The sequence below is a fragment of the Gorilla gorilla genome, chromosome 23 (assembly GCF_029281585.2).
Source record: "Gorilla gorilla gorilla isolate KB3781 chromosome 23, NHGRI_mGorGor1-v2.1_pri, whole genome shotgun sequence".
Lineage (NCBI taxonomy): Eukaryota > Metazoa > Chordata > Mammalia > Primates > Hominidae > Gorilla > Gorilla gorilla.
The window spans coordinates 33,196,159-33,210,053 of record NC_086018.1 but is presented as its reverse complement, the minus strand read 5'-3'; the positions used below and the strand labels follow the sequence as shown (position 1 = coordinate 33,210,053).

Genomic DNA, 13,895 nt, shown 5'->3' with positions numbered 1-13,895 from the left:
TTACCAAGGCACTTTGTTATGCTTGTTCCACTCATGATTTCAACTAATTCCCATGCTGACACTTCATTCCTTCATTCACTCCTGCTCATTCATTCACCGTGGTTATCAGAAGCCCTGGCTATGCCAGGCATTGTGCAGACAGTGGAAAATCAAACAACAAGGTCCCTGCTACGAGCCAGTGACTTCAGTTACATTATTGTGGGGAGAAAGATAATAGGTTAACAGAGAGGTAATCTAGAGTGACATGTTGCAAAATGACAGGAAAGGTGCTCTGAAGAGAAGCCGGTGGCCTGGGAAGAAGAGCATCACTGGAGGAGCTGTTTTAGACAGGGTGGTCAGAGGCAGCTTCCCCAAGGAGGTCACTTTTGAGTGGAGGCCCCCATGATGGGAAGAAGTGGCCCATGCTCCCATCTGGACTGGGAGGATTTAGGCAGATGTTCCTGCTCTCATGGCACTTCTGCTTTTGTAGGAGTCAGATGTGCAGCCTGGATTTAGAATGAAGGATGACATAACTATTCAGAGGAAAAGTGCAGGGTGCTCTGAGGACACACAGCAGGGGGCCTAGACTGGGTGGGGGCCAGATTGTCTTTCCTCTGCAAATGACAGAAACCTCACTCAACTGGGTTAACCAAAACGGGGTGTTACCGGCTCAAGTAAGTGACAAGCTGGGGTTGGGGTTGGCTTCAGGCATGGCTGCATCCTGTTGTTCAAATTGGCTTTAGCACGATGCCTCTGCTCAGTTTGCCCCTGTGTGAGCTTTGTTCTCAGCAGACTCTCAAGGTGGCATCATCAACCCCACACTGATGACCTGGTCAGAAGGATGGTCAGCATGCTCTGATTGGCCAGGTGGAGTCCCGTGCCCACTCCCAGAGAATGAAGAGTAGGTTTCCCAAAGAAAACTCAGGCTGGCATTACAGCAGAAGGACTGCTGGGCAGTTGGAACCAGCAGTTTCAGAGGACCGAGGACAGGGCCCCTGGTGGAAGGGATATTTAAGCAAATCCTGTAGGATGACAGCTGAAGAGGCTGGAGAGAGGCGACACGATAGGAAGGAGAATCACAGAGTGTCAGAGTTGAGAGGGGCCTTAGAGTTAGGCGTCCGTATCATTTATTTCCCATTCTGGGACCTTCTAGGAAGGAAATAGCAGTAATGACAACTACATGGGGACAACAAGCATAACAGGGACTGTTGGGTGAACTGCAATGTAGGATCACTGTAGTTAAAGTCATCCTTCTTGAACCTCCTCTGACACTCAGCTCTCTCTCAGATCCCTGTTAGGTGCTGCTCGGGCCTTGGCTGGCATGCCTCCAAGGCCGAGACTCTCATTGCTTTCTGCATAAGCCCGTTGTCTTGGAGTTCAGCTCTGCCTGCTTCTCCATCTGTTGCATCCAATTTGCTATTCTGAAGCTTCCACCCATTGGTCAAGGCTCCAGATTCAACACTTTGGAGTGCCACAAACTTTATTCTTCTTCTATGAACAGTGAGTTAATTGAAGATGAAGACAATGATTGAAACTCCTGGAAATGTGTGTTCTGCAGTCTAAATCCAACCACTTCATCCTGATGAAATTTCTTCATCAAGAAACTGTGGGTGGTGATGATCACTGCCCCTGCTGAGTCAGTGGAGCAGCCAGAGATCAGAGATGATGCTCATGGTGGAGCTCTCTCCCTCTTTGCTTGCTCCCTCTCCAAATCCTACTCTGCCTTTGCAGTCTGGGTTACAGCTTGCTTTCCCCAGGAAGTATTCTCTGACTTGATTCATGCAAGCTGAGACCTCATCTCATACCACTCCCTCTTTGTCCCTTGCTTCAGTCACACTGCCCTTGTCTCTGACCTTGGACACCAAACTCATTCTAACCTCAAGGTTTTTGCATTGACTACTGTATTAGTCTGTTCTCACGCTGCTGATAAAACATACCAGAGACTGGGTAATTTATAAAGGAAAGAGGTTTAATTGTCTCAAAATTCCACATGGCTAGGGAGGCCTCACATTCATGGCAGAATAGGAAGGGATGTTTTATATGGTGGCAGACAAGAGAGAGCTTGTGCAGGGGAACTCCCCTTTAAAAAACCATCAGATCTTGTGAGATTTATTCACTATCATGAGAACAGCATGGGAAAGACCCGCTCCCATGATTCAATGACCTCCCACCAGATTCCTCCCATGAAGTATGGGAATTGTGAGAGCTACAATTCAAGAGGAGATTTGGGTGGGGACACAGCCAAACCATATCAATTACCCTCCTGAAATGCTCTTCCCTTAGAACTCTGCTTGGTCCCATTCTTTTCGGCACACAGGGAACGTGCCTAGGAGGCCTTCCCTGCTCACCTCTCTCAGGCCTCCTTCACTCACCCATCCCCTACTCTTCGTTACATATTCTGTTTTATTTTCTTCATAGCACTTAATGATTTTCTGAGAGTACCTTATCATTTATTTACCTGCTTACAGTTGTCTTCCCTGCCCCCCGTGGGGGTAGGGACCTTATTTTCCTAGATCAACTCTGTTTCTCTGGTGTCTAGCTTAGGGCCTACCACCTAGTAGTTGCATAATAAGTATTGGCCAAATGAATGATTGATGAGTCCCCATCCCTGCACAACTCTCAATTTTATGAAATTTCCTGTATTTTTCTGATTTCCTCCTTCTATACCTTCTCCAACCCCTTCAGCATGAGTAGTCTGTTTAACCTTGAGCAATATACATGAGCATCATATTAGGATTCAGATGATATGGGATCAAGTTCTGTCTTGGCCTTTTACTAACTGCAGGAACCTTGGGGAAGACACTGACCCTGTGCGTCAGTTTTCTCTTCTGTAAAATGGGGACAACAAATGTGTCTAAAGCTTAGCCAGGTGTGGTGATGCACGCCTGTAGTCCCAGCTACTCAAGAAGCTGAGGCAGGAGGATCGCTTGAGCCCAGGAAGTTGAGGCTGCAGTGAGTTATGACTGTGCCACTGCATTCCAGCCTGGGCAAGAGCAAGACCCCATCTCTAAATAAATAAATAAATAAATAAGTAAATGAAAGTGCCTAAGGCACAGAGAGAGTGTGAGGCTCACATGAGATCATGGGCATGAAAGCATCCTGCAAAGTGAAAATGCTATGCAGATATTAGGAAATGAGGTTGCTTATAGGTAAGCTTGCGTTGTTAATTATTAGGTTGTACCATATGGAATTACCAATATTCAGCCATTTTGACTTACTGTGTTAGTCTGTTTTCATGCTGATGATAAAGACATACCGGAAATGGAGCAATTTACAAAGAAAGAGGTTTAATTGGACTTACAGTTCCACGTGACTGGGGAAGCCTCACAATCATGGTGGAGGGCAAGGAGGAGCAAGTCCCATCTTACATGGATGGCAGCAGGCAAAGAGAGAATGAAGAAGACGCAAAAGTGGAGACCCCTGATAAAACCATCAGATCTCCTGAGACTTACTCACTACCAAGAGAAGAGTATGGGGGAAACTGCCCCATGATTCAGTTATCTCCCACTGGGTCCCTCCCACAACATGTGGGAATTATGGGAGTACAATTCAAGATGAGATTTGGGTGGGGACACAGCCAAACAATATCACTTACTAAAATGGCAATTTCATATGATTTAATCTAATGTTTTTCCACCGAAAAGTAGGTTTTGTGTCCCCTGCCCCACCCCATAACTAGAGTACTCTGGTAAGTTCTTTGAGGGCAGTCATCATATTCTTCACCAAGCTTAGCAGACTGCTCTGCATACAGTAGGTGCCTGCATGTGTATATTTGGATAATTCATCTTCCTATAGAGTGATCAGAGGTTAAATCGACAGGAGGTGCTTATCTGTGTTTAGAGGGCTCAAGGAACTCTTTCTAAAGGAGGCTCCATCAGAGCTGAGTCTTGAAGGTTGAGTAGTTGTTCAGCAGGTGGACAAGAGGACAAGGGCATCCCAGGTAGAAGGAGCAACATGTGCAAGCGTGTGGAGATGCAGAAATATGGCGCATTCTGGGAACTCCAATTCACTGTCTCTGCGTGGCATAAAACCTTTCTAGATCAAACCAAACTGTCCCTGTCTCTCCCTCCCCAGCATCTCAGGTCACTCACTATCTCTACTATTCACATAGCCCTTTGCACACCTGTTGTGGTGATTGCTATTTTTTTTTTTTCTGAGACGGAGTCTCACTCTGTCACCCAGGCTGGAGTGCAGTTGTGCGATTTCAGCTCACTGCAACCTCCATCTCCCAGGTTCCAGCAATTCTCCAGCCTCAGCCTCTCGAGTAGCTGGGACCACAGGCATGTGCAATCGTTCCCGGCTAATTTTTATATTTTTTTTCTGTAGAGATAGGGTTTTGCCATGTTGCCCAGGCTGGTCTCAAATTCCTGAGCTCAAGGCCATCCACCTGCCTCGGCCTCCCAAAGTGCTGAGATTACAGGTGTGAACCACTGCACCCTGCCCGGTGGTTGCTATTTTTGATCTTCACCTGCAGTCTCTCTGCTTGTGGGTAAGCAGCAAAGACAAGGGACCTGCAGCATCCGCTTGTGTGATCATCCAGAGAGCAATCTCCGTGCTGATGGTCATCAGACAAACAGTGGCTGATTGGATTGGAGGGTTGGTCTTGTCCCTGTGAGATTCCCCATCTCAAATTAGGCCAGTTTATGTTGGAGAGATCAAAGCCTGTCGAGCCTGACCACAGCCAGGCAAAGCTTCTGGCTGTGGCAACAGGGAGAGAAAGGGACTTGTTTTACTGAGTGTCAATGATGGCCCAGGCAACATACTAAGCATTTCATTTATTCTTTCATTCTCAGAGCACTTAATATGTGCCAGACACTGTTCCAGATAGGGAAATATAACAGCAAACAACCCAAGTACTTGCCCACAGGATTATAGTCTAGGGAGGAATACAAGCAATGAACAATGAAACAAAAAGATATATAACATAACATCATGTGATATAATGTAATATAGGGTCATATAATGTCACATGTAATACCAATTATGTGATAGCGAGGGATTTATTTAATCATAACAACACTCTGTAATATGGTTTTTGTTTTTGCTTTTTCTATTTTTCATTTTAAAGAGGAGGAAACCAGGGCTGAGAGAAGTTGGTAATTTGCCTAAGACAGCAGAGCTGCTGGGAGGGAGTGTTTGAACTTGCTATCTGAATCCACCGTACAGCACTGCCTCCCAGGCTTTTAACTGGAAGATATGCATTTGTATCCCAGCTTTGCGCATGCCCACTGTGCACTTGGGCACATTGTTTCACCTCTGCAAGCCTTAGTTTTCTCACCTGAAAAATGGATTAATAGATGCAGGCTTCAGGAGGATTGCTGTGAGATGAGGGGTGAAGGAGGCTGTTTGCAAAGTTCTATGAAAGTTTTCAGTTTCCACATCTGCTTTTGTGGTATGCCTCACATGGCTGGGATACTTGAAAACTTTGCCCCAGTGCTATGGTTCAATGTCTTCGATTAATCCTTGCTCATGATTAATCAGTTTGTTCCTGTTGCTCTGAAGACAGAAACCAGCTCCAGAGGGGACTGGAGGGCAGGTGCTGGGTCTGGGTGTGTGTGAGAAGGGAACTGTTTTCTATAGATTCTCTCTCAACAACCTGCACACAGATTAGCCATTTCTCTAGCTATAAATAAAGGTGCCCCCCCCATCTCTGTGGTTGGGAGGAAATATCAATAACATGACTAATTATGGAAATTGCATAATGCATCATTAGTTAGTAATTATGACTTTGTCAAGTGCCTGTTAATTTTTATGTAAGAATCACTCAGTGTGTGACATGGAAATATTAGCTTGTCATCCGGCTTTCCTTTCTGGTGGGGAGAATGATTTGAAAGTTTAGGTTAATGAGGTGTCAGGGTGAAGAACGGGGAGAGGGAGGAGAAGGAGGAGGAAGAGAGGCAGAGGAGCAGAAGGAGGGGGAGAATTACCGGGGAAGGAAGAAGAGGAGAAGGAGGGGGTATGAAGAAGGAGGAGGAGTGCATAATGAGACAGGAGATACCACACATGGGGAGATGCAGGTGGAAGGACCCAGGAGCTGTCCTCACAAGGTGAATCAAGTCAAGCCTCCTGCTTCTATCCCAGACCCAGAGTTTGCATGGGGTGTTGACACATTTCCCTAATAAGAAGGCATTATCATTTTACAGCCTCCCTGGAGAGTCTTGGCATGTCTCATTTTGCTTGAATAAATTATTAATTTGGCCTAATTAGGCTCATCCAGCAGCTGGGAGGCAGGTCGAGCTAATTCAGGATTCCTTTGTGGGTCTGCCTGCATGCTTGGTTCTGTGGAGGTGGGGGTTGGACTGGAAAGCGCAGCCCCTTCCCATTAGAGGGGGTTGAGGCAGGAGGGAAGGCGGTGGAGGTGGGAAGTAACATCCAGCTCCATCCACTTGTGACTTCACAGGCACCTGCTGACTTGGTTGCAAGTGCTAAGAACCTATGTCTTTTTTTTCCCCTTTGAGACAGGGTCTTGTTCTGTCACTTAGGCTTGAGTGCAGTGGCATGATCATAGCTCACTTCAGCCTTCACCTCCTAGGCTCAAGGGATCCTCTTGCCTCAGCCTCCCAAATAGCTGGGACTACAGGCATGTGCCACCATGCCTGGCTAATTTTTTTTTTCTTTCACTTTTTGTAGAGGTGGAATCCAGGCTGGTCTTGACTCCTGGTTTCAAACTATCCTGCTTCAGCCTCCCAAAGTGCTGGGATTACAGGTGTGAACCACTGCACCTGGCCAGAACCTATGTCTTTCTTTGGACACTTGCATCCTTAGTATCATCTGCAGAGTTGCCGAGGTCAGGAGAGGACATGCTTCAAGCATGTTCCTCAGCCCTGTGGTCAAGGTGCTTCACAATTAGGGTGGATTCACCAGCTTTATTTTCTTGGAGTTCCAGACTCCCAAAGATGGCTCCAGTTGCACAGATTTTGAAGCAAGACAGCTGTGCTTCAGAACATAGCTCCACCCCATGCAGCTTTTGAACTTAAGAAAGTTACATCAACCCTCTGTGGCCTTGGCCACAGCGGAATAATGACCACCTGCCCTTGCTCTGACACTGCAGAGATGAATCGAGATGATAAATACATGCATACTTCCTAGTACAGTATCTGCCTCATCATAGGTGTTCAATAAATGGTAGTTGTGAAGCTTATGAGAGAAGTGGGGCAGAAATAGTTACAGATATTTTATGCACAAGGAAATTAAAATCCAAGGAGCTGTTATAACTTGCCTAGCACAGACTAGACGAAGTCCCTGTCCTTTTTTCTTCCTGCCCCACCAGGCCATCTCTCAAAGTTGACATTGGCATTTGGCTATTTATTTATTTTTTGACAGAAGTTTGTGGTTGCTGGAACATAGGCAATAAAAAAGCCAAATGTGCGTAAGAGCCCTGATTATTTTTTAATGGCGTTCAAATCCCTGTGACATTTCTCCCCATGTAATAAGGTTTCAAGATTTAACTTGTTTTCAAGAGAACGAAATCATCTTTACGGCTTTTCCTGTTTTCCAATGAACAACAACCTGTTTCTAAGCAGCAGCATTAGAATCCATCAGACCCTCTTCTGAGCCCGCAGAGCCCAGGTACAAGCTCAGGCAGCTCACCCATATCGGGTATCCACTGGTTCTTTGTGTATTTGTCTCCTAGGCTAGGCTCTGAGCACCTGGAAGGCGTTGCTCTTCCCCCATGGTAGGGGCTGCGGCCTGGATGCTCTTCCAGGCCAGGGGCTGCATCTTTATTTCAGAGTACCCAGCTCAGGGTACTGCACATGATAGCCTTTCTAGAACTTCTTCTTCTTCTTTTTTTTTTTTTTGAGACGGAGTCTTGCTCTGTCGCCCAGGCTGGAGTGCAGTGGCACGATCTCCGCTCACTGCAGGCTCCACCCCCTGGGTTCATGCCATTCTCCTGCCTCAGCCTCCTGAATAGCTGGCACTACAGGCGCCCACCACCTCGCCTGGCTAATTTTTTTTTTTTTTTTTTTTTTGTATTTTTAGTAGAGACGGGTTTCACCGTGTTAGCCAGGATGGTCTCGATCTCCTGACCTCATGATCCACCCACCTCGGCCTCCCAAAGTGCTGGGATTACAGGCATGAGCCACCACGCCTGGCCCCTAGAACGTCTTGATGAATAAAGAAAAGACACTCAGCCACAAAGCTGGAGTGACTGTAATTTAATCTTTCCCTTGTGTTCAGAAGGCTCTTGTAGCACCTCAAGGCCAGCAATTTAAATCAATCAACACATAATAACATCACTCACTATGACACTGCCTCTGCTCCCAAGTGCTAGCTCATATTATTAGAGAATCAGAGACTGAGTCCTTTGTATTACAAATGGGGAGACCGAAGCCCAGAAGAAAGCAATGTATGCAAGGACATCTATATTTAACTTCCCTCTCCACAGCTCCTTTCATCAAATTATCAGATGTTCTTAATGCTTCTGTATGTGTGTGTGTGTATATATATGTGTATATATATACACCACATATATACATACATACATGTGTATATATACACACCACATATATACATACATATATGTGTATATATACACATATATACATGTACATATATACGTATATATACACACATATATGTACGTATATATACATATACACACACATACATATGTGTATATATACATATGTATGTATATATGTATATATACATACATATGTGTGTGTATATATGTGTGTATATATACATACATATGTGTGTGTATATACATACACGTACATATACATACACGTATACATACATACACGTACATATACATACACGTATACATACATACACGTACATATACATACACGTATATATACATACACGTACATATACATACACGTATATATACATACATGTATATATTTATGTATACACATGTATGTATATATCTATGTATACATACATGCATGCATATATGTATGTATACACACATGTATGTATATATATCCGTATACGTGTATATATATACACGTATACGTATATGTATGTGTATATATACATTACACGTATATATGTGTATATATACATACACGTGTATATATACGTATATATACGTGTATACGTATCATATACACGTATATATACGTATATGTGTATAATCATATATATACATATATATGTGTATAATCATATACGTATATATGTGTATAATCATATATACATATATATGTGTATAATCATATATACATATATATGTGTATAATCATATATACATATATATGTGTATAATCATATATATGTATATATGTGTATCATACATATGTATATATACACGTATATATGGTGTGTATATATACATATATGCATATATGTATATATACATACACACTATATATGTGTATTTTAATCTCCTGTCTGCATAACTTGGTGCCAAGGTTGCTGTAACCCCTGCTCCACAGGTCTTCCTGCCTCTCGTCTCTTCCATATCAGCTTGCTTAGCTTTGCAGGAGACAGAGTCTCCTGAAAAAGGGTTTCTTTGTCTCATTCCACTTCTTAAAGGAGCCTACCATGGGTTTTTTTTTCCAGCGCTCTTCAATGGTACCTGAAGCGAATTTGCACCAAAGCAGCAGCTGCGTTGCTGCAGTTCTATCTTCACCTTCACGATGTTTCTCTTGGTCAAAAACGCACTCAAGTCGTCTCCAAGTTCGAAGCATTCAGCAAACAATGGCAAGGCAGAGCCACCAGAAATGTACACCTGATTTTCATGATAAATACGGTAATGCTGTATTAGCTAGTGGAGCCACTTTCTGTATTGCTGTATGGACAAGTGTAGCAACACAAATCAAAATGGAATGGAACCTATCCCCTGTTAGCAGAGTCACCCCAAAAGGATGGATAGATCAGTAATCATTCCAGCTGGTGTAATACTGAATTGTTTAAAAAATAGCTCACGATTGATGCCAAGTGAAAGCACTGTGTGCCCACTAAGAATTAGCCGGGCATGGTGGTGGGCGCCTGTGGTCCCAGCTTCTCGGGAGGCTGAGGCAGGAGAATGGCGTGAACCCAGGAGGCAGAGCTTGCAGTGAGCCGAGATCGCGCCCCTGCACTCCAGCCTGGGCGACAGAGGGAGACTCTGTCTCAAAAAAAAAAAAAAAAAAAAAAAGATATGGCATTATTGAAGAAATAAAGTACATTTGAAACCTTCAAAAAAACAAAAAAGAACCTATCATAGCTTTTTAATGCCTACTCATTGCCTAAGGAAAGAAAATCTGCACAACTTTCTCAAGAAAAATTAGTGTGTGCCTGGGGGAGGAGTTTCCAAAATTCATCCAGGTGCTTAAAAACAAACCTGTTATGTAGCACTATATAAGTGTTTGTTGTTGCTGCTCTTATTATTATCATTTATTATGAATGTCACTGTTGTTATTGTTGTTATTCCGCTCTAATGGAATGCCAGGATATGTATCAATACAGCAGGACTTCCGGGAACTGGAACTGGGACTCAGAAAATGTGTTATCTCTTTCAGGACATGTTTTTCACATGCCTCTATAATTGGATTTTCAGAGTGGCCCACAACTCCTAAGTAGTAAAGAATCATTACCTATTTCTTATCAATATTGTCCCTGGATCAAGCCAGACATCAGAGAGGGTATGCATTTAGACTTTACTGACTCCTTGTAGAATTGTTTTCATATTGGCCATAATTGAAGGACATTCTAAGAAACTGGGACAAAAAATAGGTCTTTGTATTTGTTGTAGGATATATTGAAAGTGTTGTCCATTACCATCCATGCTTTCCCCTTTATTGGGGAGTAATTTATCTCAGGTTCCTGCACCAAGGAAAACTATTATTTCCTTCCTTCCTTCCTTCCTTCTTCCCTTCCCTCCCTCCCTCCCTCCCTCCCTCCTTCCTTCCTTCCTTCTTCCCTTCCCTCCCTCCCTCCTTCTTTCCTTCCTTCCTCCCTCCCTCCCTCCTTTCCTCCCTCCCTCCCTCCTTTCCTCCCTCCATCCCTTCTTCCTTCCTTCTTCCTTCTTTCCTTCCTTCCTTCCCCTCCCTCCCTTCCTTCCCTCCTTTCTTCCTTCCCTCCTTCCCTCCTTCCTTCTTTTTTATGAGACAGGTTCTCCTTATCTTGCCCAGGCTGGTCTCTAATTCGTGGCCTCAAGTGATCCTCCTGCCTCAGCCTCCCAAGGTGCTAGGATTACAGGCATGAGCCACCACACCCAGTCGAAAGCTTTTATTCTGCTGATTAGTTTGTATTTAATGCTTTGAACAATGAGGGACATTATAATAATGCCGAGATTTTCCTCTGCTTTTGGTGCTGGGAATCTCTAAGTCAGCTCTCCAACCTACCTCCTACAAGGCTTTATGGATGCTTTTCATGTGCTTAAGTGAATTCATCTTGTATTTTCACCTTATTTCCTTTTGCTTTGACTTCCTTATTTAAAAATCTGTTTTACTATATTCATCTCTGTAAGCCACCTTGGTTCCTTTATTCGGTATGAAGTAGGATATAGCAAACAAATATCTGTTCCTCTGTTGGTCCCACCCCATCCCAACCTGGAGACTGCATCAGAACAGGAAATACCTAGAGGCTACCAGAAAGAACCCTTATCCTGATCGAGGAATTCATTAAATAAAGGTATTCATTCTTTCAACAGCTACTCCTTCAGCCCCACTGATGGGACAGGCATTGTTCTGGGTTCAGTATGCTATCCCTAGAAAGCGGAGTGTGAGGCAAAAGCGCATGTGCTATGACTTTATTAGGGAGTGTCACCTAGGGTCACTGGCATGGCCGCTGCTTGTTGTCAAGTGCAATGGATTGCTCAGTCTCATGAGGCTGTCGCTGGAGAAGTAGGAAAGATGTGACTGAAAAAAGTCCACTTGGGAGAGAACAGAGGAAGCCGTCATGGCTGGTTCCCATCTCCTGTTGGTCAAAGGCTTGCACCAAGTGCAACTTTCCTGTACTTCTGGGCAGTGTGGGCACCAAGAGGGTCTCACAGAGTCTGCTGTCATACAGGTGTGGCTGTCAGAGGAGCACTGCTGGATTGTGCCACATGGAGCCAGGCAGAAGCCATACACAGCTGGTTGCTACAGCAAGTGGAGCAGACCAAGTGTCCGGCTGCAGAAGAGGTGTCTAATAGATGGAGACACAGCAGTGAGCAAAGCAGAGTGTGCCTCTGACCTCACGAAGCAGACACCCTAGTTGGGGGTGTGTGCTGGGAGTTTCCAAGACCACTCCCAGGTTCAGTGATTCATTAGGAGGACTCACAGGACTCAGTATGGCAGTGGTGCTCATCACTATGATTTGTTATGGTGAAAGGATGCCAAACTAGATCAGCAAAAGGAAAAGGCATATGGAGCGAAGTCCAGAGGAAACCAAGTGTGAGCATCCATGAGTCCTCTCCCAGCGGTCCCACAGGATAGGCTTAATTCCTCCAGCAATGGATTGTGACAAAACATGTGAAATGTGGCCAGGTGCTGTGGCTCACACTTGTAATCCCAGCACTTTGAGAGGCCGAGGTGGGTGGATCACCTGAGGTCAGGAGTTCAAGACCAGCCTGGCCAACATGGTGAAACCCCGTCTCTACTAAAAATACAAAAATTAGCCAGGCATGATGGTGGGTGCCTGTAATCCCAGCTACTCGGGAGGCTGAGGCATGAGAATCACTTGAACCCAGGAGGTGGAGGTTGCAGTGAGCTGAGATCGTGCCATTGCACTACAGCCTGGGTGACAGAGTGAGACTGTCTCTAGAAACAAAACAAAAAATACATGTGAAATGTTCTGTACCAGGGAAGCTCATCAGAGATCAGTGCCCAGGGCACTGGGGGGCTGGTCACATAGGTACCCTCTTCTTAGCACGAAAACTCTAGCCTCTCAGTAGGAAAGCAAGTGTTCAGCATAAACCACATTGTACAAACAGTTTGGAACAGTGAGTCACTTTTAACAGGAAATGGGAACCCTCTGGAATTCCAAATTCTCTGATGCCAGCCAAGGGCCAACCTCGTAAACAGGCCTTTTGAAGGACAGCAGTTAGGAGTGCTAGGTTAACTTTTTTTTTTTTTTTTTCTGTACAGGGAGACAGATAAAAACAAACAGACAAGGATACATATAATGTAGTAGATGGTCAGGGTATCTGACAGCCCATTTGTTGTTTTTGTGTAAATTAGAGACTTGGCCTCCCTGATGGCAAACATGGCTGGTTCACAGTTTGTGGGCACTTGGTGAGTGTAAAAGAAAACTTTGTCCTGTCACTCGTCCCTTACCCAAGACCCAATCCACACTCCCCTATTTAGCAGCCCTGTAGATGGTGGTAGGTGTTGTAAAGAAACATACAGCAGGAGAAAGGAATGGAAAAGGTCAGGATGCAGATGGCATGGATGGGGTTGCTATTTTATTCAGGGCTGTCAGGGAAGGCCTTGCTGATGAGGAGACACTGGACAAAGGCTTGAAGGAATGGAGTGAGCCATGAGGCCATCTGGAAGAACATCCCAAGGAGAGGAAATAGCACATGAAAAGAACCCGAGGTGCATGAGTTTTTGGCAGGGTCAGTGAACTGAAAGGAGTGCAATGAGTTGGAGGGAATGAGAAGATGAAAGGGTGGTAGAAGATGGGATCAGAGAAGTTGTAGGTGCCAGGTCATATGTTTGTTTATGAGACCTATTTATTATGTGGTAAATTGGTTTTAGAACATAATTTCAGACACCCCTTGTAAGTATTATTTTTATGCAGGGACTTAGACCCACAGTCTTCCAAGCATGTTAAGTGGCTTTCTGAGCTAAACCGTGTCTCAGTGCCTACTTGAGTTCAATGACCCCGGAGAGTTTTGATGACTCTGCTAAGGCCAAGTTGTTCCACGACTGGAAATCACCCATGCTGGCTCTGTGTGAAATTGCTACTTTTCATTAATGAGCCCAACCATGTAACACCATCATGGCATCATTTCAGGGAGACTTTTCTATGATGGAAGCTATTTACTTTATGACCCA

At 44.6% G+C, this 13,895-nt stretch overlaps 1 long non-coding RNA gene across 1 annotated transcript in view; it reads left to right on the top strand.

Moving 5' to 3' along the window:
* The first annotated feature begins 9,492 nt into the window (after positions 1 to 9,492).
* LOC109024555 (uncharacterized) overlaps positions 9,493 to 13,895 on the top strand; it is a 75,793-nt gene continuing 71,390 nt past the window's right edge. Inside the window, exon 1 of the long non-coding RNA XR_002004047.4 lies at positions 9,493 to 9,655. This is a non-coding gene — a long non-coding RNA (uncharacterized lncRNA). The remainder of the gene's footprint in view (positions 9,656 to 13,895) is intronic.